Below are 24,743 nucleotides of genomic sequence, written 5' to 3'. Positions count from 1 at the left end.
CCTGAGTGAAGGGCGACTCTGGCAGCTCCGGAGTGAAGGGCGACTCTGGCAGCTCCGGAGTGAAGGGCGACTCTGGCAGCTCCGGAGTGAAGGGCGACTCTGGCAGCTCCGGACTGACGGGCGGCTCTGGCAGCTCCGGACTGACGGGCGGCTCTGGCAGCTCCCGACTGACGGGCGGCTCTGGCAGCTACCGACTGACGGGCGGCTCTGGCAGCTCCGGACAGACGGGCGGTCCGGACTGGAGGGAGACTCTGGATGGAGAAGACACAGAGATAGCCTGGTGCGTGGGGCTGCCACAGGGCCCACCAGGCTGGGGAGACCTACTCCAGTGTTAATTTGCTAAAACTTGCTACTATGGCCTATTTATTGCCTTACCTCCTCATGCCATTTCCACACACTGTATATAGACTTTCTTTTTTTCTATAGTGTTATTGACTGTACTCTTGTTTATTTCATGTGTAACTCTGTGTTGTTGTTTGTGTCGCACTGCTTTGCTTTATCTTGGCCAGGTCGCAGTTGTAAATGAGAACTTGTTCTCAACTAGCATTCCTGGTTAAATAAAGGTGAAATTTAAAAAATTAAAATTTTAAAAATGGGGAAGATGGGCAACAGCTGGAGGGGGATGGAGAAAATCACAAAGACTGGTGAAACAGATCAGGGTGTGACAGTAGGTGGGTCTTAAATCCCAAATGTTTAAGACCCACCTACAAGGTCAGATACGTCAGTAGCGTCATGTCTGGCCACTGTCATCTCACCAACCCACACCCCTGACTCTGTCCAGCAGCTCAATGCTTTTATGAGGTCAGAAACTTCAGACCCTTGATTTAGTGTCTGGAACCATGACACAGCCACTTGGACATCACTTCTGAGAAGAAGCTTGCAATAACACCTACCTTACTCCGTCTGCAGAGCTTAGCCTAATGCTACTTTGTAGCTCTGGGCTAGGGAGAGGAGCCACTCTGGGACTTGTTGCTCTGGTCTTTGATTTATTTTTATGTCTGCTGTGAAACTAATGAATAAGCTGGCCTTTCCCTGCTCAGAGGTTGCAACTCTTTGTTTGCCACATTGGCTCATCCATAACTTTAGGTGACTGTTTGGCCACAGCATTGGGTACTGGCTAATATTTGGAATATTAGGAACAATTAAACATATATGTTTAGCTCTCTGCAGTTGCCTTCTCTTTGTAAGGATTAGACCTGATATGTGTAGCAACACCAGCCCTGTTTTGGTGAGTGAGATTGACATGTCTACTGTAACTAAGCCAAGAGTACACTGTTTCTTAACAAGGGGAATCCATATTTATGACCATAACACAACCATTTCTTAGGTTTTGCTACAATAAATTATATTGAAGAAGTGTTTTAACACTCAGAGCACCGGAATTCCATAACTCAGCGTTTCCCAAACTCGGTACTCGGGACCCCAAGGGGTGCACTTTTTGGTTTTTGGGTTTGATGATTAGTTGATTATTTGAATCAGCTGTATAATTCTAGGGCTAAAACCAAAACGTGCACCTCTTGGGGTCCCGAGGACCGAGTTTGGGAAACCCTGCCATAACTATAAAGGCCATGATGTTCATTCTGACATCACACCTGCGGGACAGGTAAAGGATGGCAACAACAACTACCCAGGTAACACCAGGAACGCACAATTGCTCCATCAGTGCTCAGACTGTCTGCAATAGGCTGAGAGAGGCTAGACTGAGGACTTGTAGGCCTGTTGTAAGGCAGGTCCTCACCAGACATCACCGGCAACAATGTCGCCTATGGGCACAAACCGACTGTCGCTGGACCAGACAGGACTGGCAAAAAGTGTTCTTCACTGACGAGTCAAGGTTTTGTCTCACCAGGGGTGATGGTCGGATTTGCACTTACCGTCGAAGGAATGAGCGTTACACCAAGGCCTGTACTCTTGAGTTGGATCGATTTGGAGGTGGAGGGTCCGTCATGGTCTGGGGCAGCATCATCGGACTGAGCTTGTTGTCATTGCAGGCAATCTCAACACTGTGCGTTACAGTGAAGACATCCTCCTCCCTCATGTGGTACCCTTCCTGCAGGCTCACCCTGACATGACCCTCCAGCATGACAATGCCACCAGCCATGCTGCCCGTTCTGTGTGTGATTTCCTGCAAGACAGGAATGTCAGTGATCTGCCATGGCCAGAGAAGAGCCCAGATCTCAATCCCATTGTGCACGTCTGGGACCTGTTGGATCAGAGGGTGAGGGCTAGGGCCATTCCCCCCCAGAAATATCCGGGAACTTGCAGGTGCCTTGGTGGAAGAGTGGAGTAACATCTCACAGCAAAAACTGGCAAATCTCATGCAGTCCATGAGGAGGAGATGTACTGTAGTACTTAATGCAGCTGGTGGCCACACCAGATACCGACTGATACTTTTGATTTGGACCCTCCCTTTGTTCAGGGACGCATTATTCCATTTCTGTTAGTCACATGTCTGTGGAACTTGTTCAGTTTATGTCTCAGTTGTTGAATCTTGTTATGTTCATGCAAATATTTACACATGTTAAGTTTGCTGAAAAGAAATGCGGTTGACAGTGAGAGTAGTTTATTATGTTAAAATAGGTCATAAGAAACCTCAGGACACCAAATACAAATTGAATCAGTCAGAAAATGTATTGATTGAATGTAAATGTAAATACTAAAATAATTATAGTGTATTTTCTGACTAAAAAACAACAGTTGCCTGCTCAGTTTGCCTGTCCAAACTACACCTAAACTATATTGAAACTAATTTCACACATATAATAAAAGATGTTGCCTAAAGATAAGATTAAATTGACAATAGTCTAATGGCTGACAATAATATCAATTGTCAATTATGTGATGGGTCGATCTAATCCTGGATGCTGATTGGTTAATGCCTATTTACTCTGTTCCATCTCACTGCGCAATCCACTGTCTCATCAGCCCATGCAGGCAATTTATAAAATGTATCTCTACTATAAAAAGCATCTATACATTATCTTCCAGTTCTTTTAAAACTAGCATTTGGTTTTCAACAGCAGAGATTTGTATAAACCTTGGTGTCTGTTTCTCCAACATTTGCAACTTTGTTTCAATATTGAAATTCCATCACCAGCTGTCCCATAGTAATGAACGTGTCAGGAGTCGGGACGAGACAGACAGACAAACAGCTTTTCTCAGCCAGTTGAAATTATGAATCAGCTGGCATCATTTTTATGGACAAAGAAATGTCAGAATAGTCTACACTACACCTACTTGGAGTAGTCAGGGCCGGATTAAAAGATAACTCAAAAACTATTTTGGTATTTGTTTCATTAGTCCATTGTTGTTATAGACCCACATGCTTTCCATGTCAGCAATCAAGTTTAACATATGTAACTTTTGAAATACAGAAATATGTCCGTATGATGCATTTACATAGCCGTGTGATGCTGAATCTTTTTATTACCACACAAATGACTGAAATGAGTGGCTACTCTGACTGACAAACTGAGATCAATCTGGTCTTGAATTCAAACCAACAGTAGCCCAGGCCATTGAAGCGACACACAGATTGTACAATATTAACAGGAAAAACATATACAGTATACACAGTAGCAGTCCAAAATTTAGACACATACTCATTCAATGGTTTGTCACGAATCCCGCTGAAGATGGTGCCTCTTCCTGTTTGGGCGGCGGTCGTTGTCGCCGGCCTACTAGAAACTGGACCTCAGGAGCGCGTATAATCTGGTGCGTATTCGGGAGGGAGACTAGTGGAAAACAGCGTTTAGTACCACATCAGGCCACTATGAGTACCTCGTCATGCCGTATGGGTTAAAGAATGCTCCAGCCATCTTTCAATCCTTTGTAGATGAGATTCTCAGGGACCTGCACGGGCAGGGTGTGGTGGTATACATTGATGACATCTTGATCTATTCTGCCACACGTGCCGCACATGTCAAGGCTGAGAAATGTGTGTTCTCCAAACGAGCCGTTTCCTTCCTGGGTTATCGCATTTCCACCTCGGGGATGATGATGGAGTGTGACCGCGTTAACGCCGTGCGTAATTGGCCGACTCCGACCACGGTAAAGGAGGTGCAGCGGTTTTAAGGGTTTGCCAATTACTGGAGACACTGGCTAGAGGGGGCTAAACACCCTTTCCTCATCTGGACTGACCACCGCAATCTGGAGTATATCCGGGCGGCGAGGAGACTAAATCCGCGTCAGGCTAGATGGGCCATGTTCTTTACCCGATTTAGATTTAAGATCTCTTATAGCCCAGGTTCCCTCAACACTAAGGCCGACGCGCTGTCCCGTCTCTATGACACTGAAGACCGGTCCATCAATCCTACTCCCATCCTTCCAGCTTCTAGGCTGGTGGCTCCGGTGGTATGGGAGGTGGACGCGGACATCGAGCGGGCGTTGCGGTTGGAACCTGCGCCTTCACAGTGTCCGGTCTCAGGTACGTTCCGTTTGGTGTCAGTGATCAATTGATTCGGTGGGCTCACACACTACCTTCTTCAGGTCGTCTGGGGATTGCGAGGACGGTGCGGGCTCTTAGGGGGAAATACTGGTGGCCCACCTTAGCCAAGGACGTGAGGCTCTATGTCTCCTCCTGTTCGGTGTGCGCCCAGAGTAAGGCTCCTAGGCACCTGCCTAGAGGGAAGTTACAGCCCCTCCCGGCTCCACAACGGCCCTGGTCTCATCTATCGGTGGACTTTCTTACTGATCTTCCCCCATCTCAGGGGAACACTACCATTCTGGTCGTTGTGAATTGGTTCTCTAAGTTCTGCCGTCTCCTCCCATTGCCTGGTCCCCCTACGGCCCTACAGACTGCAGAGGCTCTATTTACTCACGTCTTCCGGCACTACGGGGTGCCGGAGGACATCGTATCTGATCGGGGTCCCCAGTTCACGTCCCGTGTTTGGAGGGCGTTTATGGAGCGTCTGGGGGTCTCGGTCAGCCTGACCTCTGGTTATCACCCCGAGAGTAATGTGCAGGTGGAGAGAGTGAACCAAGAAGTGGGTAGGTTTCTGCGGTTGTATTGCCAGGACCGGCCAGGAGAATGGGCGAGGTACGTCCCATGGGCGGAGTTGGCCCAGAACTCACTCCGTCACTCCTCCACGAACATGTCGCCATTCCAATGCGTGCTGGTCTACCAGCCGGTCCTGGCTCCGTGGCATCAGAGTCAGAACGAAGCTCCTGCGGTGGAGGAGTGGGTACAGTGCTCTAGGGAGACCTGGCGGGCAGTCCAGGACGCTCTCAAGCAGGCCGGTGGACGGCAGAAGAAGAGCGCTGACCGCCACCGCAGTGAGGCCCCTGTGTTCGCACCAGGGGACAGGGTCTCGCTCTTGACACGAAACCTGCCCCTCCGCCTGCCCTGCCGGAAGCTGGGGCCGCAGTGTGTGGGGCCATTTAAAGTCCTGAGGAGGATAATCGAGGTGTGTTATAGATTGCAACTTCCCTCTTATTATCGTATTATCCCTTCGTTTCATGTGTCTCTCCTCAGGCCGGTGGTAGCTGGTCCTCTACAAGAAGGTGAGGTGCCGGAGATCCTTCCGCCCCCTCTGGACATCAAGGGGTCCCCGACGTACACGGTATGAGCTATTCTGGACTCGAGACGCCGGGTGAGGGGCCTGCAGTACCTCGTGGACTGGGAGGGGTACGGTCCGGAGGAGAGGTGCTGGGTACCAGTGGGGGACATTTTGGATCCTTCCCTCTTGAAGGACTTCCACCGCCTCCACACCGGATCACCCTGCGCCTCGCCCTCCGGATCGCCCTCGAGGCCGGGGTCGGCGCGCTGCGGGAGCCGTGAGTCGGGGGGGTAGCGTCACGAATCCCGCCGAAGATGGTGCCTCTTCCTGTCTGAGCGGTGCTTGGTGGTCGTCGTTGCTGGCCTACTAGCTGCCACCGATCCCCTTTTCTGTTTCATTTAGTTGTGTCTGATTAGTTGCACCTGTTTCGTGTTTAGGTTTTGGTTATGGGCTATTTAAACCCAGTAGGCCCTCCGGCTTTTGTGCGGGCTCGTTTTTCTGTTTATGGTGTGTGATTATTTTGTGATATTCATTTTTCCGATCAGTTTTGTCTTGTTTGTTTGTTTGACTGGGTCTTTACACGCACTTGTGTGTGGCGTGACCGTCTCTCGGGTTTTTTGGAAAATAAAGATCCACATCTTTTGAACTACCCTGCTCTCTGCGCCTGACTCCTCCACCCAATACTTATAGAAGCCGTGACAGGGTTGTTCTTTATTTTTACTATTCTCTACAATATAGAATAATAGTGAAGATGTCAAAACTATGAAATAACACATATGGAATCATGTAGTAACCAAAAAAGTGCAGTGTGTGCAAAGCTGTCATTAAGGCAAAGGGTGGCTACTTTGAAGAATCTCAAATATATTTTTATTTGTTTAACACTTTTGGTTACTACATGATTCCATATGTGTTATTTCATAGTTTTAATGTTTTCACTATTATTCTACAATGTAGAAAATAGTACAAATAAAGAAACTGGTACTGTTTATAAAATAAAGAAACCTGACTGGTACTGTTTATCATAGGCTACAACAGGCTACAACAGCCATAAGCTTCTCATGGTGATGGCCGGTGAGCTTGTCATGCCAATAGCCTATCTCCAGATTAAATACTTTGAAAACAATGCTGTTGTTTTCAAAAACATTAGGAGTTGTTAAGAAAAAGAATAATATTGGTTCTACAGACAGATTAGTCTCCTCTATTCAGCAGTAGCCATTTGCTTTCAAACTGTATGTTTTTCCCGCAATTGTATTTTGAAATCTGCAAAAGGCAAACCGACAGCCGCAACCAACCATGGAAATATAATCCATAGATGGCAGTTCCCAGGACTGACAACCATTGCTTGTGTACCCATGAGTTTCACAGTCAAATTGCCAGGGTAAGAGGTTACAAAACCCTTCTATGGATTATATGTCCATGGCCACAATGCAACAACCTGCATATTTATCAGGTATGAAGGTAAGACCCAGATGCAGACAACGTTGAATTAACAATGGTTTAATAATCCAACAGGGGTTAAGCAATAGACAAGTCAAAGCAGGCAGAGGTCAATAATCCCAGAGGTGGGGCAAAGGTACAGGTAAGCAGGCAGGGTCAGGCAGAGTGGTCAGGCAGGCAGGCTCAGAGTCAGGACAGGCAAGGGTCAAAACCAGGAGGGCGAGGAAAAAGATTGACTGGGAAAAGCAGGCGCTGAGAACAAAAAATGCTGGCTAACTTGACAAACAAGACAAACTGGCACCAAACAAACAAAGAACACAGGTATAAATACACAGGGGATAATGGGGAAGATGGGCGACACCTGGAGGGGGGTGGAGACAATCACAAAGACAGGTGAAACAGATCAGGGTGTGACATATTTGGAGTGTATGCTGCCCAAACTGCGTTAACTGCCAAAATAAAGGAAACACTTAAGTTAATAAGGGTTACAAAGTATATATTATGGTGTGGGGTGCATTTTCCTGGCATGGTTTAGGTACACCTATAGAATCTATGCCATGGCGCATTGAAGCTGTTCTGGTAGCTCATTATGGCCCAAAACCCTTTATTTTGGCAAACTTAATCCACAGTTATTTTTTTATACATTACATACATACATATTGATCCACTGTGGCTAAATGATGCTCTCTCGTTAATTTTGAACATTGAGAGCGGGCTCCTGTGTTTGGATAAAACATTATTATAATAACAACAACAAAAACATATGCGCAATCTACAGGCTGGGGCCCAGCCTGAGACTCACACAATTGATCAGTCACATGTATTTATTATTCAGTTTATATCTATATTTTTATTAAACAGTTACCCAATCAAGGCTGGTCCCCCCCCAGTTACCCACGTGGCCCCCCTACCTCCTGTCCTCCCCCATCTGATGATTAGCAGAGCGACAGCAGGCATCAGCAGGCTGTCTACACTCATTGAGAGCTGGCTCCTGAGTCTTCCTGTGGTTGGTGGCTGCAGTAAAAAAAAACGAGGCCCTATATATTACATGTATAATGTATACAGTATATATTTCCTCTATCATTTCTGGGGGTAAAAATGATTAGTATTTCATTTTTTGCTTCCCCTTGCGCCCCCCACGGACCTGGGCCGGGGGATTCAGCCATGTTAAACCCCTGCATTAAGCCTGCCCTGGGAGAAGGCTACACAGTGAGAGCATGAGTCATTTACAATGGCAAGACCAATACTACGAAATCTGAATGAAAACGACTCAGATGGTAGGACCAAATGGATCATGACATCTCTGATGATTGTTATTCTGATTTAATCTGAATGACTTTCCATATCTGTGAAAGGATTCATATCGGGTAGCAAGTGAGCGAGTGTCTGATGTTTTGGATCAGCTGGCATGGCTGTACTAGGTGAGAGGAACTTGAGTTGTTCTCCAACATTCTTGACTTGGTTGCTGTTAACGCACATGTTTTGTTCAAGCTGTGCATGAACAACACCATGAGCAGGAGAGAGTCTGTCACATGGGCTACGTGAGAGACATGTGAAGGCCAAGGCAGCAGCAAAATTGCACACAGCTCCCGGGGAAGAAAAGCTGCAAGGTTGGCAGACGCACTCGGAACAACATCTGTTTCAGCTGCAAGGTTGGCAGACGCACTCGGAACAACATCTGTTTCAGCTGCAAGGTTGGCAGACGCACTCGGAACAACATCTGTTTCAGCTGCAAGTGACTTGTTCGTGGGAAGTGTTTGCTTCAAGTGAAAATGACAAAGATTTGTAGTGACTGTTAGGGCATGGGCATGGGATAATCGCTAAATGAGACCCAGCTGTAGCATGAAGACCCACACCATACTGCATGCATGAGCAAGGCCACAAATAATGTGTCCAGTAACTCACAATAATTGACTCTTTTTTACCTCTGTTATATCGACAAAGCTGCTGATGGAAGGCTACTAAGTCAGAATCTGCACTTACAGAGAAGCCTAATCAGACATGCCCGTGCTCATTATGGTTATTACACACTCTAAAAAGAAAAGGTTCCTGGAGGATCCTTTATGGGTTCTTGGAATTGAAACTGGGGCAACCCCTATAAGTTCTTCAAATAACTCCTATTAATGGTTCCTCAAATAACCTTTTGGGGTAAAAAGTTCAACCCCCCCATTATTATTATTATTATTATTAATAATCAGCATAACAATAACACAACATTTTAGTTGTCAGTGTTTATTATGGTTTTAGTTAAAAGCATAAAAGCAGAATAAAACAAATACGAGGTAAACATCCAGCAGAGCCGAAAGTCCATTGGATATATCCTCTGACATGTTGATGTGTTGAACGGCCTTTGCAGGCTATCCATAGCCAGAATGATTTTGAAGTGCATGGTGATCAAACAGGTTTCCTATTATTTTCATCAGAGGTGTAGGGAGGGTGAAGTCTATAAATGCAAAAAATAATAATTATACAGATGATTAGCACCTTGGTTTTTGTGGTAAATTTGAATGCAACATATTTTCACTTTTGACAACGATTTTCATACACATACCTTGTTCATAATGTAGAGATGTAACAGTATAGCTTCCGTCCCTCTTCTCGCCCCTACCTGGGCTCGAACCAGGGACCCTCTGCACACATCAACAACTGACACCCACGAAGCATCGTTACCCATTGCTCCACAAAAGCCACGGCCCTTGCAGAGCAAGGGTAGCAACTACTTTGTCTCAGAGCGAGTGACGTCACCAATTGAAACACTATTAGCGCGCACCCCACTAACTAGCTAGCCATTTCACATTGGTTACACTCACCCCCCTTTTGACATCCTCCTTTTCCGCAGCAACCAGTGATCCGGGTCACGGCACCAATGTAACAGTATAGATTCTGTCCCTCTCCTCGCCCCTACCTGGGCTCGAACCAGGGACTCTCTGCACACATCAACAACTGACACCCACAAAGCACCGTTACCCATTGCTCCACAAAAACTGCGGCCCTTGCAGGGCAAGGGGAGCAACTACTTCAAGGTCTCAGAGCGAGTTACGTCACCAATTGAAACGCTATTAGCGCTCACCCCGCTAACTAGCTAGCCATTTCACATCGGTTACAGAGAGTCCTTTGGGATCTTCATTGAAGAGTTATGGGTGGAAGAAGATAGCTGCTGTGACCGAGTCCTATAAGGTTTTAGATAAACCATTAATACAAATTAACTGTAGATGATACATGTGATCTGCATAACATTATGCGGCAACCCAATACCAATTGTACATACCTTTGTGTGACTTCTCATCAGTATACAAGCAGACACAGACACACACAAATAAGGGAGCAGTTTAGTCATCTGCGCCCAATGCAGCAATACCCTTTAACGTATTCTTACATATTCTCACCTCTTTTTTTATTGATATCCATTGAACTGATTCAATTTTCTGGATTGACATTTTTTGGGGAAATTATTTTAAAAGGGGAGAAAGTGTCAAACAACAGCCATGTTGTCACGTCCTGACCTTAGTTCCTTTTGTTTGTTTCTTTTTTAGATGAGTCAGGGTGTGAGTTGGGGTGGGCATTCTATGTTTTGTTCTTGTGTTTATATTTCTATGTGTTTGGCCTGGTATGGTTCCCAATCAGAGGCAGCGGTCATCGTTGTCTCTGTTTGAGAACCATACTTAGGTAGCCTGTTTTCCCACTCTTGTTGGTGGGTGGTTATTTTCCGTTTCAGTGTTTTCCACCATTCGGGACCGTTTCTTTTTTTCTTTATTCGCTTGTTCGTTTGTTCTCTGAGTTCAGTGGAATAAATATGACCAACACTTACCACTCTGCATATTGGTCCTATATTTCCTACTCCTCCTCAGAAGAGGAAGACGACAACCGTTACACATGTGAGTAAAACTCACGGACGACTAGTAAAACTTAAACCAAGTTTATTGACCCATTGGGTCATACAGCTGCATAAGACAAAGACATGGTTCCACCAGTGGTAGTATATAAACCCCAATTTGGGTGACGTTTTCCTTCTCTCTAAACATTACATCTTTATTGCTAGTCAGGAAATCAAGTGATGCGCATAATAAATTGTTCCTTCTCCTTTAATGTGACCTGACCTAACCTAGGCCCCCCATTCTTCAAACCACATCTCTCCACCCTTATCAGTGCCTGCCAACATGTGATTGCCTTTCCTTTACTCAGTACATTCCAAGCTTAATTGTCTCCACCATATACATTCCTCCTACAGATAACAATTCACTTCTGGTGTAGAAATCAGACTATGGCACTCAATATTTCAATAGGATACCTGATAATTAACAATATTTCATGTTTAGAGTCAGATCTCATCAATGGTGTCATCATAAAGACAATTTTAATTTAGATCATAAATGGAGAAACCTTAACTTAAATTGAGATCTTTACATTTTTCAGTTAAGTGCTAAATTCAAATCAAAACATTTTGGTTGGGCTGTTAGGTTTCTGCAAGAACCCCCAAGAACTAAATAGTTTCCTCAATTTACCCCACCACCTATGAGATTCTTGAAAGAACCTTTTGGGGGCATTTTTCAGTGCCAAGAAGCCTAAGGTTCTTCGACGAACTTTGAAGATCTTAGAACCCTCATTGAACCCCTAATTTTTACAGCAGGCAATGTGAAATGATACAGTGAATTTGCTTGTGGTGCTCGCAGCTCAAATTATACAGTACCAGTCAAAAATCATAACTCAGAAAAAACGATATAATTCATGCCCTACCTTTGAAGAGCTTCTTCTGTTGGCACTCCAATATGTTCCATAAACATCACAAATGGTCCTTTTTTTCGATTAATTCTGTCGTTATATCTCCAAAATGTCCATTTATTTGGCGGGTTTGATCCAGAAAACACCGGTTCCAACTCGCGTAACATGACTACAAAATATCTAATAAGTTACCTGTAATCTTTGTCCAAACATTTCAAACAACTTTCCTAATACAACTTAAGGTATTTTTAACGCAAATAATCAATACAATTTAAGACGGGATAAACTGCGTTCAATAGCGGATAAAAACATTGTGGAGCGAGCTTTCAGGTCGGGCACCCCAACCACAACAGTACACTAGACTCAACCCTCATTCTGAAAATTATGGCTTTAGAAGCTTCAGATAGGTTAACTGACATCATTTGAGTCAATTGGAGGTGTACCTGTGGATGTATTTCAAGGCCTACCGTCAAACTCAGTGCCTCTTTGCTTGACATCATGGGAAAATCAAAAGAAATCAGCCAAGACCTCAGAGAAAAATTGTAGACCTCCACAAGTCTGGTTCATCCGAGCAATTTCCAAACGCCTGAAGGTACCACGTTCATTTGCACAAACAATAGTACCCAAGTATAAACACCATGGGACCATGCAGCCGTCATACCACTCAAGGAGGAGACATGTTCTGTCTCCTAGAGATGAACGTACTTTGGTGCGAAAAGTGCAAATCAATCCCAGAACAACAGCAAAGGACCTTGTGAAGGACCTGTATCCACAGTGAAACGAGTCCTATATCGACATAACCTGAAAGGCCGCTCAGCAAGGAAGGAGCCACTGCTCCAAAACCGCCATAAAAAAAGCCAGACTACGGTTTGCAACTGCACATGGGGACGAAGATAGTTATTTTTGAGAAATGTCCTCTGGTCTGATGAAATAAAAATGGAACTATTTGGCCATAATGACCATCGTTATGTTGGGAGGAGAAAGGGGTACACTTGCAAGCCGAAGAACACAATTCCAACCATGAAGCACGGGGGTGGCAGCATCATGTCGTGGGGGTGCTTTGCTGCAGGAGGGACTGGTGCACTTCACAAAATAGATGGCATCATGAGGAAGCCAAATTATGTCTATATATTGAAACAACATCTCAAGACATCAGTCAGGAAGTTCAAGCTTGGTCGCAAATAGGTCTCCAAATGGACAATGACCCTAAGCATACTTACGAAGTTGTGGCAAAATGGCTTAAGGACAACAAAGTCAAGGCATTGGAGTGGCCATCACAAAGCCCTGACCTCACTCCCATGGAACATTTGTGGGCAGAACTGAAAAAGCGTATGTGAGCAAGGAGGCTGACAAACCTGACTCTGTTGCACCAGCTCTATCAGGAGGAATGGGCCAAAAATCACCCAACTTATTGTGGGAAGCTTGTGGAAGGTTACCCAAAACGTTTGACCCAAGTTAAACAATTTGAAGGCAATGCTACCAAATACGAATTAAGTGTATGTAAACTTCTGACTCGCTGGGAATGTGATGAAAGAAATAAAAGCTGAAATAAATCATTCTCTCTATTATTATTCTGACATTTCACATTCTCAAAATAAAGTGGTGATCATAACTGACCTAAGACAGGGAAGTTTTACTATGATTAAATGTCAGGAATGGTGAAAAACTGAGTTTACATGTATTTGGCTAAGGTGTATGTAAACTTCCGACTTCAACTACAGTTAATCAATTTTACTTTGCAGGTGCCTTTTAATTTAAACACCAGTGGTGCCATTAGTGCTTTCTAACTGCACTGAACCAAGACAGTGGCTTGGGAGCCACGGGGTAAGGGGGTGCAAAATGCAATCTGATAAAGATTATATCCACTGAGTATACAAAACGTTACGAATTCCTGCCTTTTCCATGATGTAGACTGACCAGATGAATCCAAAAGCTATGATCCCTTATTGATGTCAGTTGTTCAAACCACTTCAAACAGTGTAGATGAAGGGGGAGGAGACAGGTTAAAGAAGGATTTTTGCACCCCTACTTTGCAAGTGGGGGTGCAGCTGCTCCGTTTGCACCTTTGCTCAGACCACTATGTCTCTAATTATGTTTCTGTCTCCCCATTAATGTATATTAGTCTATGGGGCCACAGGGTAGAGAGGGGGGTTGAGGGGGGTTGGGGGTGTTGCTGATGAGTCCTCACCAAATCTTAGCCCCTGGATATTGACTCTGTGTAAACCCCAGGCAGTAGCAGCAGCTCTCCAATTGTGTTATCATTTCACCCACTCAGCCTTTGCTTTTCCAAACCATCCTTCCTGTTGAAATGTAATCAGGGTCGCCCTCAGTGACTTTTAAAAAGTCAGTTTATTGCTTTAAAAGGAAAAGTTAACAGTTTGCAGATTCATGCACGTGTTGAATCTGCTGACTTGTGTTTTTGTCACTTTTCCTCTTTCCTTCCTGCAATAAAGTTTTACATGGATCTCTGCCATGTGGTTATAGTTTGAGGCCTTAAATGTGGTTAAATATTTACCATGTTTGGTTGAAATATGACTGAGTTAACGCTCAAAGGCAGACATTTCACCCCTTTGTGACAAATCTAGCCAAACAATCCAGAGTTATGATGCAGTCTGAAGCCTTGAGTAAGATGCATCATTGGCCCTGTGCCTGTCGTGACTTCCCACAAACAACTACAGTCCTCTATAGTCCTCCCTGACGGGTTGTAACTGATAATTGGGGCTGGCACTGATGGACTGATGACAAAGCCGTCGCTCCAAACCTCTGAGCTCTCTGGCACATGATGGCTTCCCTCTAAGTCGTGCCCCGAGAACCCGGCATTTCTACCATAAAAATAGAGAAGCCAACTCCAGTCACACTGGAGCTGAATCTCATGTTCATGTCATTTGCTGAGATTGAAGTAGCTCGATTTGCTTGATTTGCAGTCTAGCTGACTGTGGAGTCCCCTGTTAGGATAGCTTGTACACCTGCCAAACAGTGGAAGGAGAATACCAGGGAGCGTTTAAGTGTGGTTTTATGTTGGGCCTACCCGTTGGTTTTGTGGCCAGAGCTTAACAGTAGTACATTCTGAAATGCCAACAGACGACAAAAAATACCCAAATGTGAGCTGGTTTTCAATTACTCTAATGCTTTAGAAGCTTCAGCATCTCTGATTGGCCTAGGCCAGTCCCATGGAAATAAAATACATTATATTTTTTACATTTGCTCACATTGCTCACCTAGTCAGCTCGGGGAATCGAACCAGCGACCCACACAAAAGTGTGTGGGTGTTTGTGTTTGGGATAAGCTGGTCTTCATTTAGGTTAGGGTGCCTTGTTTTGTGGTCTGAGGGGGAGGGCACACCATATTTGGGTGGTTGAGATTGGTTTCCTGGTTTCCTCTGATTCAGTAGTGAAAGACCTTTTATTTCTTTTTTTTGTCACATTTTAGTCACATCACATTTGTATTGGATCATTAACCCATAGTAAACATAAATCCCTGGTTTCCATGTGCACAAACATACATAGCCTTGTCCTACCAACATGTTTTTCATCATAACATCCTATTCTCTTCCCAAAAGTATAAATATGACAAATATACAGTAGCAGTCAAAAGTTTGGACAAACCTACTCATTCAAGGGTTTTTCTTTATTTATACTATTTTCTACATGGCATAATAATAGTGAAGACATCAAAACTATTAAAAAACACATACGGAATCATGTAGTGACCAAAAAAGTGTTAAACAAAACATATTTTAGATTTTTCAAAGTAGCCACACTTTGCCTTGATGACAGCTTTGCACACTCTTGGCATTCTCTCAACCAGTTAGATATAGTGTAGTGGCAAGAAGAATTTAGTCAATAAATTGTTTGCCTTTTCTTTCTTTCTGTGCCACCAAATGTTTGCATATAGGCCACTGGTAATATTACCAGGGCCACGTTCAGTTGCAAAATGTTCTCAAACGTTGCATTCCATGAATAGAGCCAAGGTTATTTCTTATTCAACATGTCAGAGAGGCATGTTTGTTCTACATAGTATATTTCTTTCTGAACGTTCCAAAACGTTGCGTTCTACTGAACGCGCCCCAGGTTGTTAGCTAGGCCTATAGCTAGCTAATGAGGTAACATGACTGAACAAGGTGTAACCTAAACAAGTGATTAATGGTCTGGTCCACAAGTAGCCTAGTTTTAGAACAGCCCGCGATATGCTTTTTTAATGTAAAATGCGGCCCACCAATGCACGATAGAAAGAAAAAAAAATTGCGCCCGTATTATTATCTTCTGAACGGTAATCTCTCAAGCTGTTTTCTCTGAGGAAAAGTAGGAGACTTGACTTGTACATTGGCTACAGAACCTGGCTATGAAATTCAGTGTGGAAAATGGTAGGGTTGAGCGAGACTGCAAATTCAAAGACAGACACATTTTCTATACTCAAGGTAGAGAAAAACATAACTAGACTGTTTTTACTATTAAACTTAATGTTGCTATTGTTTTTTTATTTCATAAAGCAGTTTGGGTTTCTTAACCAAGAAAAGGGTAGCTAACTAGAATGATGGTGGTAACTGGTTAGCTATGGGGAAGCAAGAGAGTCGCATGTGTGTAATCGGAGGCAGAGCTGGAGCGGAGCCTGTCTGCCTGTCTGCCCACACTCATCGCTTGCTCCCCCGTAGTTCACCAGCTGATGGAGACTGTGTGTGCCTGGTGTAGTTTTTTCCAGTCCACTTAGTAGTCAGATTTTAGTCACAAATAGTTTTCGTTTAGTTATAGTTTTTTCTGGGGCAATTTAGTCAGTGCCTCTGAAAAATAGGTGTTAAACAATGAGTTTTGTTGACGAAATTAACACTGCTGCCCAAGTGGCACAACGTTGAATGTCATGGTGTTGTTCATAGTGGTGGAGGATTGCCACAGCACCTGCATCCTATTTTTCTTATATTTTGCAAACCTCCAAATGAAAACCAGGGCCATTGACAGTGTGTGTTTTATGTTCTCTCTTTAAAATGCCTCGCTGCAGAATCCCTAGTCAGACAGTAGCCTACAGTCCAGTGTCTGTATTACCTTGTTAGCCCTGGCTAGAGGCTCCCTTAGTTCTAGTGTGGGACACTAACTGATAGTAGCCATGTTGCTTCTCTCATGAGTTTGTTTTACATGAACAAGAGGTTGATAAATGAGACTCCCTTCTCCTCTTTTTTTCATCTGCTATCCTTTCTTTTCATTTCCCTGGTTTCAGTTACACAGATGGTAGTTTTGTGTGCCAAGGTATCTTGTATGGTCAGTCCTTCATACTGCTGGGTTCTGAGAATATGAAATATACTTATTCATGTCACTGAGGGAGAGAGGGTAATGTATAACGTTTACATTATATCAGGTCACATGGCAGGCATTGATAAGGGGAGAGAGCCATGTATTACTGATGAAGGGGGTCAAGATCAGGTCAGGTAACGTTAAGGGAGAAATAAATGTTTATGGCCCGTATCACTTTGTGTCCTGCCTAGCAGTAAAGACACAATGTTTGTTCAGATGTGTAGGAGGAGACTCAGCTTAGGAGGAAGGGGTAAATCAAATCAAATCAAATCAAATAATTTAAAAAATGTCACATACACATGGTTAGCAGATGTTAATGCGAGTGTAGCGAAATGCTTGTGCTTCAGTGGTTGTGTGAAAATATTTTTGTCTAATGCAGCTGTATTGATCCTCTGGGAAGAATAAACTTGGTTAAGCTTTCATAATGTCCGTTGAGTTTTTTACACTGAGAATTAGAACCTAACAATATGTCAGGCCAAATTTCCCATTTTCCCCTCTCCTTGAAGTGTGCACTTGTTCACTCCCCCTCAACTACTGTAAAAGCATTGAGTTGGTTTGTAGATGGATTGTCTATACCGGCATTGTTATATCAATTTAATGCTCATAAATCCTTGAGGGGGAGTGAACGAATACACACCACGGTTACAGTCTCCCTCCAGTGCTCTCAGCTGGGTGGTTTTCAGTCTCGTTACTCTGCTTTTGTCACTTTTTAAATCGACTCCATGGAATTGTCCCTGCGGAGTAACTCGTTTATAATGTAACATTTCAATGAATGGGGTGTTTTATTTTATAGGTCACTAGGAAGGGACTACACGACTGTGAATAATGGAGCCTGTTTCTGCCATGTTGAGAGTCATTAGTTGTGGTGACGAGGCTGTGTAATCTTCTGAATTAATGCCCTCATGCGTCATCTTCAGAATGGGGCTGGAGCTGAGTCCCTCACAAAGTATGGACAGTGGCATAAAGTACTTAAGTAGAAATACTTTGTACTTTGGGGTATCTGTACTATACTATTTATATTTCTGACAACTTTTACTTCACTACATTCCTAAAGAAAATAATGTACTTTTTACTCCTTACATTTTCCTTGACACCCACAAGTACTCGTTACATTTTGAATGCTTAGCAGGGCAGGAAAATGGTCCGATTCACACACATATCAAGAGAATACGTGGTCATCTCTATTGCCTCTGATCTGGCGGGCTCACTAAACATAAATGCATCGTTTGTAAATTATGTCTGAGTGTTGGAGTGTGCACCAGGCTATCCATACATTTAAAAACCTGAAAATGATGCCGTCTGCTTTGCTTAATATAAGGACTTTGACATGATTTATATTTGAACTTCTACTTTTGATACTTAAGTATATTTATACAAATACTTTTAGACTTTTACTCAAGTAGTATTTTACTTGGTAACTTTTACTTTTACTTGAGTAACTTTCTATTAAGGTATATATACTTTTACTCAAGTATGACATTGGGTACTTTTTCCACCACTGAGTATGGACTAAGTGTCTGGTATGGCCAGGAGTTGTTGTCTGGCATGCGAGTTTAGGTATACTTTACAGCTACAGTATTTGTAGGAGTATATGCAATATTTGGAAAAACCTGGCTAGCTTTATGAGATTACTGTCTACCACTCTTAAATCCAATAGATGTTTAACATGCTCCCTCTTCCAGACACCAGGGGTGTATTTAGTGATGTAAAACATTGTGGATGTTTCAGGTAAAAATAGAATGAACAGACCTGACACAATTCCATATTCTATCTGACGGACAATCATATTTGTTCTACACCATACATTTATTCCTATCTGAATGTTCTGTAACGTAACATCATCCTGAACAAGCCCCAAGATTTAATGACACATGGACAAGTACAGTGAAATGTCTTTCTTGCAAGCTCTAACCCCAACAATGCAGTAATCTATATCAATGTAATAATACAAATAACAAGGTAGAACAAAAACACACAATATATACAAACAAGAAATAAGAAGAACACGATAAAGTAAGTAAGCATACTATATACAAGGTCAGTTACAATACCATATTTACAATGTGCAGGAATACTGGATCGATAGAGGTAGAAATGTGTAGGGGTAAGGTGACTCGGCATCAGGATCTATGATAAACAGAGTAGCAGCAGCGTGTATGATGATTGTTTGTGGGTGTGTGTAGAGTCAGTATAAATGTATGTGTGTGTGTGTGAGCAAATAATGGATTGAGTGTTTGTATGTGTGTTGGAGTGTCAGTGTGCATAGTGTGTAGGGCCCTGTGAGTGTGAATGGAGACAGCGCAAAAATAAGAATAAAATACAAAAGTCAACACAGATTGTCCGTGTAGCCATTTTGTTTGCTATTTAGTTAGCTATTTAGCAGTCTTATGGCATGGGGATAGAAGCTGTTCAGGAGCCTGTTGGTGTCAGACTAAATGCACTGGTACCGCTTGCTGTGCGGAAGCAGAGAGAACAGTCCATGGCTTGGGTGGTTGGAGTCTTTAACTATTTTCCGGTCCATCCTTTCACACCGCCTGATATAGAGGTCCAGGATGGCAGGGAGCTCAGATCCAGTGATGTGCTGGGCTGTCCTGACCACCCTCTGTAGTGATCAAGGTAGTGCTCGAGGCAGTGCTATTGCCATACCAAGCAGTGATGAAGCCAGTCAATATGTTCTTAATTGTACAGCTGTAGAACATTTTGAGGATTTGAGGGTCCATGCCAAATCTTTTCAACCTCCCAAGGGGGAGGAGGTGCTGTCGACACCGAGGAACTTGAAGCTCTCGACCTGCTCCACTACAGCCCCGTCGATGTGGCTGGGGGTGTGCTTGCCCCCTCCCGTTTCCTGTAGTCCATGATCAACTCCGTTAAGGGAGAGGTGGTTGTTCCGGCCCCACAATGCCAGGTTACTGACCTCCTTCCTGTAGGCTGTCTCATCGCCGCCGGTGATCAGGCCTACCACCGTTGTGTCATCAGCAAACTTAATGATGGTGTTGGAGTCGTGCATGACCACGCGGTAGTGGGTGAACAGGAAGTACAGGAGGGAACTAAGCACACATCCCTGTGGGGCCCTCGTGTTGAGGGTCAGCGCGGCGGGGGTGATGTTGCCTACCCTCACCACTTGGGGTGAAGTTAGCAGGATGTGTTAGGGCTCTTTGGAGGAGCTCAGGGATTGGTGAGATAAGGATGAGATGAGGTCAGTGGGAGCTTGTTTCACCTCATTCCTCAACCTGTTCTACTGATTGACTGTTTTCAGAGCTCCTTCCTCAGCTGTTGTGAACATGTGTAGAATTGACTCAAGCTGTTATCACTGGCAGACAAAGGCAGTATAAGTACGAACAGAATTCACATAATTTTTGGAAAACTTTGTTCGATCAAGTACTTGCTAGAGACACAAGACATTCTCTCTCTTCTACAACACTGATGATTCAGAGAATCTTTCCATGGTTGTGTATTTCCTTGTTTGCATAAATCCACAGTCCTGTGTTTTTGTCCAGCTCTGCCTTTGTCTTTGAATCCTACTTGTTGTTTTTGTTACTGTGTCTGTAGCGGTCTAAGGCACTACAACTCGAGGCGTCAATACGGACACCCTGGTTCAAATCCAGTCTGTATCACAACCGGCCGTGATTGGGTGTCCCATAAAGCGGCTCACAATTGGCCCAGCGTCGTCCGGGTTTGGACAGTGTAGGCCATCATTGTAAATAAGAATTTGTTCTTAACTGACTTGCCTAGTTAAATAAAGGTTAAAAAAAAATATTTTAAAAATTGTTTTGTTGAATGTAATGGTCGGGTCAGGGCTGCTGTACACTTTAAATCAAATCAAATGGTATTTGTCATATGATTTGTAAACAACGGGTGTAGACTAACAGTGAAATGCTTACTTATGGGCCCTTCCCAACAATGCAGAGAGAAACATAGAAAAATAATAGAAACATAATAAAACAAGGAATAAATACACAATGAGTAACGATAACTTGGCTATATTCACGGGATACCAGTACTGAGTCAATGTGCAGGAGTACGAGGTAATTCAGATAGATACTGTATGTACGTATGGGAAGGGGTGAAGTGACTAGGCAACAGGATAAATAATAAGCAGATGGGTCAAAAGAGTTAGGGTGGGGGGGTCAATTCAGATCATCTGGGTAGCTATTTGGTTAACTATTTAGCAGTGTTATGGTTTGGGGGTAGAAGCTGTTCATGGTCCTGTTGGTTCCAGACTTGGTGCATCAGCACCGCTTGTCATGCGGTAGCAGATAGAACAGTCTATGACTTAGGTGGTGGTGTCTTTGACCATTTTTAGGACCTTCCTCTGACACCGCCTGGTATGGAGGTCCTGGATGTCAGGAAGCTCAGCCACAGTGATGTACTGTGACATGCGATTGGATGACAAGCAGTTACCATACAAAGCATTGATGCAGCCAGTAAAGATGCTCTCAGTGGTGCACCTGCTACACCTCCTGTCACTACTGCCCCTGCCCAGCCTTCACTTACACTGTGCTCAGGAAGAACAAGAGCCTGCTGGTGAGCACAGAGCAATAATAACGTATTCATATATTAATAGAACATACAGCCATCAACTACAAAGACATCATACAAAACCTATGCACGCAAGCACACTCACACACACAAACAAACACAAACACACACACACCACCTCGTCGGATCAGGCTCTATGTCTTGGGTAATGCATAGATCCTGAGCAAGACAAGATGCGGAATTCAACCTTTCAGGGTTACCCCCTCCCAGAAAGTGCTCACATGTTAATCTGTATAACAGTAGCACTGAGCAGACAGGGGATATTTTGGTCAGGTTTCATCTTTGATTTGGGGTTTCTATTTGCTACAAAACCATGTGGGCTACTAGCTACACCTTGAATGCTAAAATCAACCCGAGAAACAGAAAGCAGCAAGAGACTAAAGGGTCAATCATAGTCTTATATTCTTAGACTGATGTTCAAGAGATAAAAGAGATCCTTATTGGATCATTATTAGCAAGACACTGGCACAAGTGGTCTTTTTACATCTCATTTAAACCTGTCCATCCCATATGACACCCAGGAGCCCAAAACCAATAAGACCCCAAAATCCCATCAACCCTCAGCTGCCTCTGAATATATCCCTGAAAACAGAATACTGTATATCCGTACCTCACAGTGAGGTTGACCACACTTCTCCCCCTCTCTCCCACATAGAGCCAGAGCTGTCTGTGTTGTTTTAAGGACACTGCAGACCATGTCATCATCATTGTGACCCCGTCATGGGTCAGTTAGGGCAAATCAGGGCCAGACCAGACCAGGGGCAGGGCCACAGTCTCACTGTAGACCGCGTCATCATCCGCATCATTGGTCTATGTTTATCAAACAGAACTAGGTCACCCTAGTGGGCCACTGGGGGTTTCACATGGAGCATACTGGCTGGACAGTCTACAGACCTTGAAAGCCCAGGCTCCCGGCTCCAGAACCACAGACCAGCATGAGAGAGACCACTGTGTACTGAACTGTTACTCTGAAAAATATCCCTGAGATGATGGAACTTATTTTTGCCAAATGTTTTTGGGGAATATAATACATTCTTCCTACCTTATTATATTGGTATGACAAATACTGACGTTGTGGTTATTGCATTTTTTATATATGTAATAACCATAAGTTAAAAACAAATGAGTCATACATATATTAGTCATGATGATGATAAGCGGATGTGCAAACTTGCCTGAAGTTGAATTCTGTTTGTGACACACACACAGAAGAGAAAAGCTGCACACTCTCATGGCTCCAACGCATTAGATTTAATAAGCTAGCTAAAATTCCTCCTCCTGTGTCAGTGTAAGCATATCCTGATGGCTTACCTCAGTCATGCCATGGGACTGTCCCAGCAGGACAGCTATACCAATAAACCCAAAACAGACACGTAGAGCTCAATCCAACAAGTCACTGAAACAGACTCAAAGCCTTGCAGCACCATCTCTGACCAAGCTGCTAAAGCACATCCTGGGGAAAGATGTTTAAAAGCCAAAGCCTACTGCTGCTGCATGGTCCCCTCCAGTCTATCTGCATGTGTGAAGATGATTTCTATGTCTTTTAGGTCATTGTGCTGTTCTTCTGGACATCTGGTGTGGTTCTCTGCTTTCTGAAAATCTGTCAACAGACGTTTCATTTGTTTGTGACTGTGTAAGTGTTCTTAATATGTTGCCAGAGAATGTGCATCTGTTCGTTGACTTTAGTCTTAGACTCTCCTTTTATTTGAAGACAAGTCAGTCACCCTATGGTGCTGCCTGCTGAAAGGGAACTGTAAAGGTAAGATACATTTTACTCAGTCCAGTGGTTCAGTGACCAGAGACGACAAAGATGTTTCAGTTTTTCAGAAGGCTTTGTATATTTATTATTTGTTCTGAATTTAAAACATTGAACATTGTTATATGTGGGTTTGTAAACTCTTCTTGTAAGAATAGGACAATTTGACCTGTAACAATATAGGCACAGCTTTTATTAACAAAATAATTCACCATACATACACATTGGCAATTTTAGCATGTAAATCTTGGTGGGGGAAACTCCCAAAACATGTTTTAGATGCATGCCAGCAAAGCCACTACACAACACAACACTAAACAATACATTAATTGCACTATAACGGTGACAAAGGTTGCCCAGAAACTGTTAGGGCCTACATAAAGCTGTCCCAACAGCAGTCCCAACACCTTACCACTGTTACACCTGGCTATCAGTGGAGCCTTGTCTGTCAGCGAAACAGTTCATTCAGCCTCATTTACTGCCTTAAAAAAAAACATAGCTGATATTGCTGACTTGCTTAAACAAATGTGGTTTCTGCTGACAACTGAGATGTACAAACTATGGCATAAGGGGACTTCGAGCGAATAAGAGGCAATCCGTAATTTCGATTATATAACGATACAGGGCGAGACCCAGATGCAGACACGGGAGGCAGATGGTTTGAGTCTCTGATATTTATTATAATCCAAGGAGCAGACGAGACAGGTCATGGACAGGCAAAAAACCAGGTCAGAGTCCAGGAGGTACAGAGTGGCAGGCAGGCTCAGAGTCAGGGCAGGCAAGGGTCAAAACCGGGAGGACTACAAAAACGGAGATAAGGAAAAAATCAGGAGCACTGAAAAAAAACACGCCGGTTGACTTGACACGACAAGACGAACTGGCAACAGACAAACAGAGAACACAGGAGTAAATACCCAGGGACTAATTGGGAAAACAGGTGACACCAGGAGATTGGTGGAGACAATCACAAAGACAGGTGAAACAGATCAGAGCGTTACAAATTAAGACATTAATGAGTGAGCTAGGATGGATGTAGTCAATATAACTATTTGTTCAGCACTTTTGAATTCAGAACATGGGCAATTCTTATGGTATTCTCCCTGTACACCAAGTCTGAACCGTAGGATAAATAAAGGGGGCATATATGCAGACAATGAAAGCTCTTACAATATTCAATGATTACATTTCTCTAAAACAGGCTATAGGCTAAATGTGTACCACCAAGTCAGAACAGTAGGCTAAGTTATGAGGGGAAAGGGGACCAAATGATTAGGGTGAGGCACATGGGCTACTAACATCTTACTACACAACATACACTTAGTATTACTTTCTTAGTATCTCCCTGGCATATTGCATCACTTATGCAGCAGCATACAATACATTTTTGGACTCACCTTGTTGTGCTCATGTGAACAGGAAGATGGTGCAACGGTCCTTGGTGTGAACATTTTGTCATCAAAGTCTGGCATTCTCTAGATTGATGGTGCTTCCAAGACAACTGGGAACTCAGAA

At 43.7% G+C, this 24,743-nt stretch overlaps 1 pseudogene; it reads left to right on the top strand.

The window, feature by feature from the left end:
• Positions 1 to 22,852, top strand: part of LOC112229113 — a 37,470-nt pseudogene extending 14,618 nt beyond the window's left edge.
• Positions 22,853 to 24,743: the final 1,891 nt, after the last annotated feature.

Source organism: Oncorhynchus tshawytscha, linkage group LG30, assembly GCF_018296145.1.
Source record: "Oncorhynchus tshawytscha isolate Ot180627B linkage group LG30, Otsh_v2.0, whole genome shotgun sequence".
In the NCBI taxonomy this organism is placed as follows: domain Eukaryota; kingdom Metazoa; phylum Chordata; class Actinopteri; order Salmoniformes; family Salmonidae; genus Oncorhynchus; species Oncorhynchus tshawytscha.
Note: the sequence above shows the minus strand (reverse complement) of the source record. Positions and strands in the feature narration are given on the sequence as shown.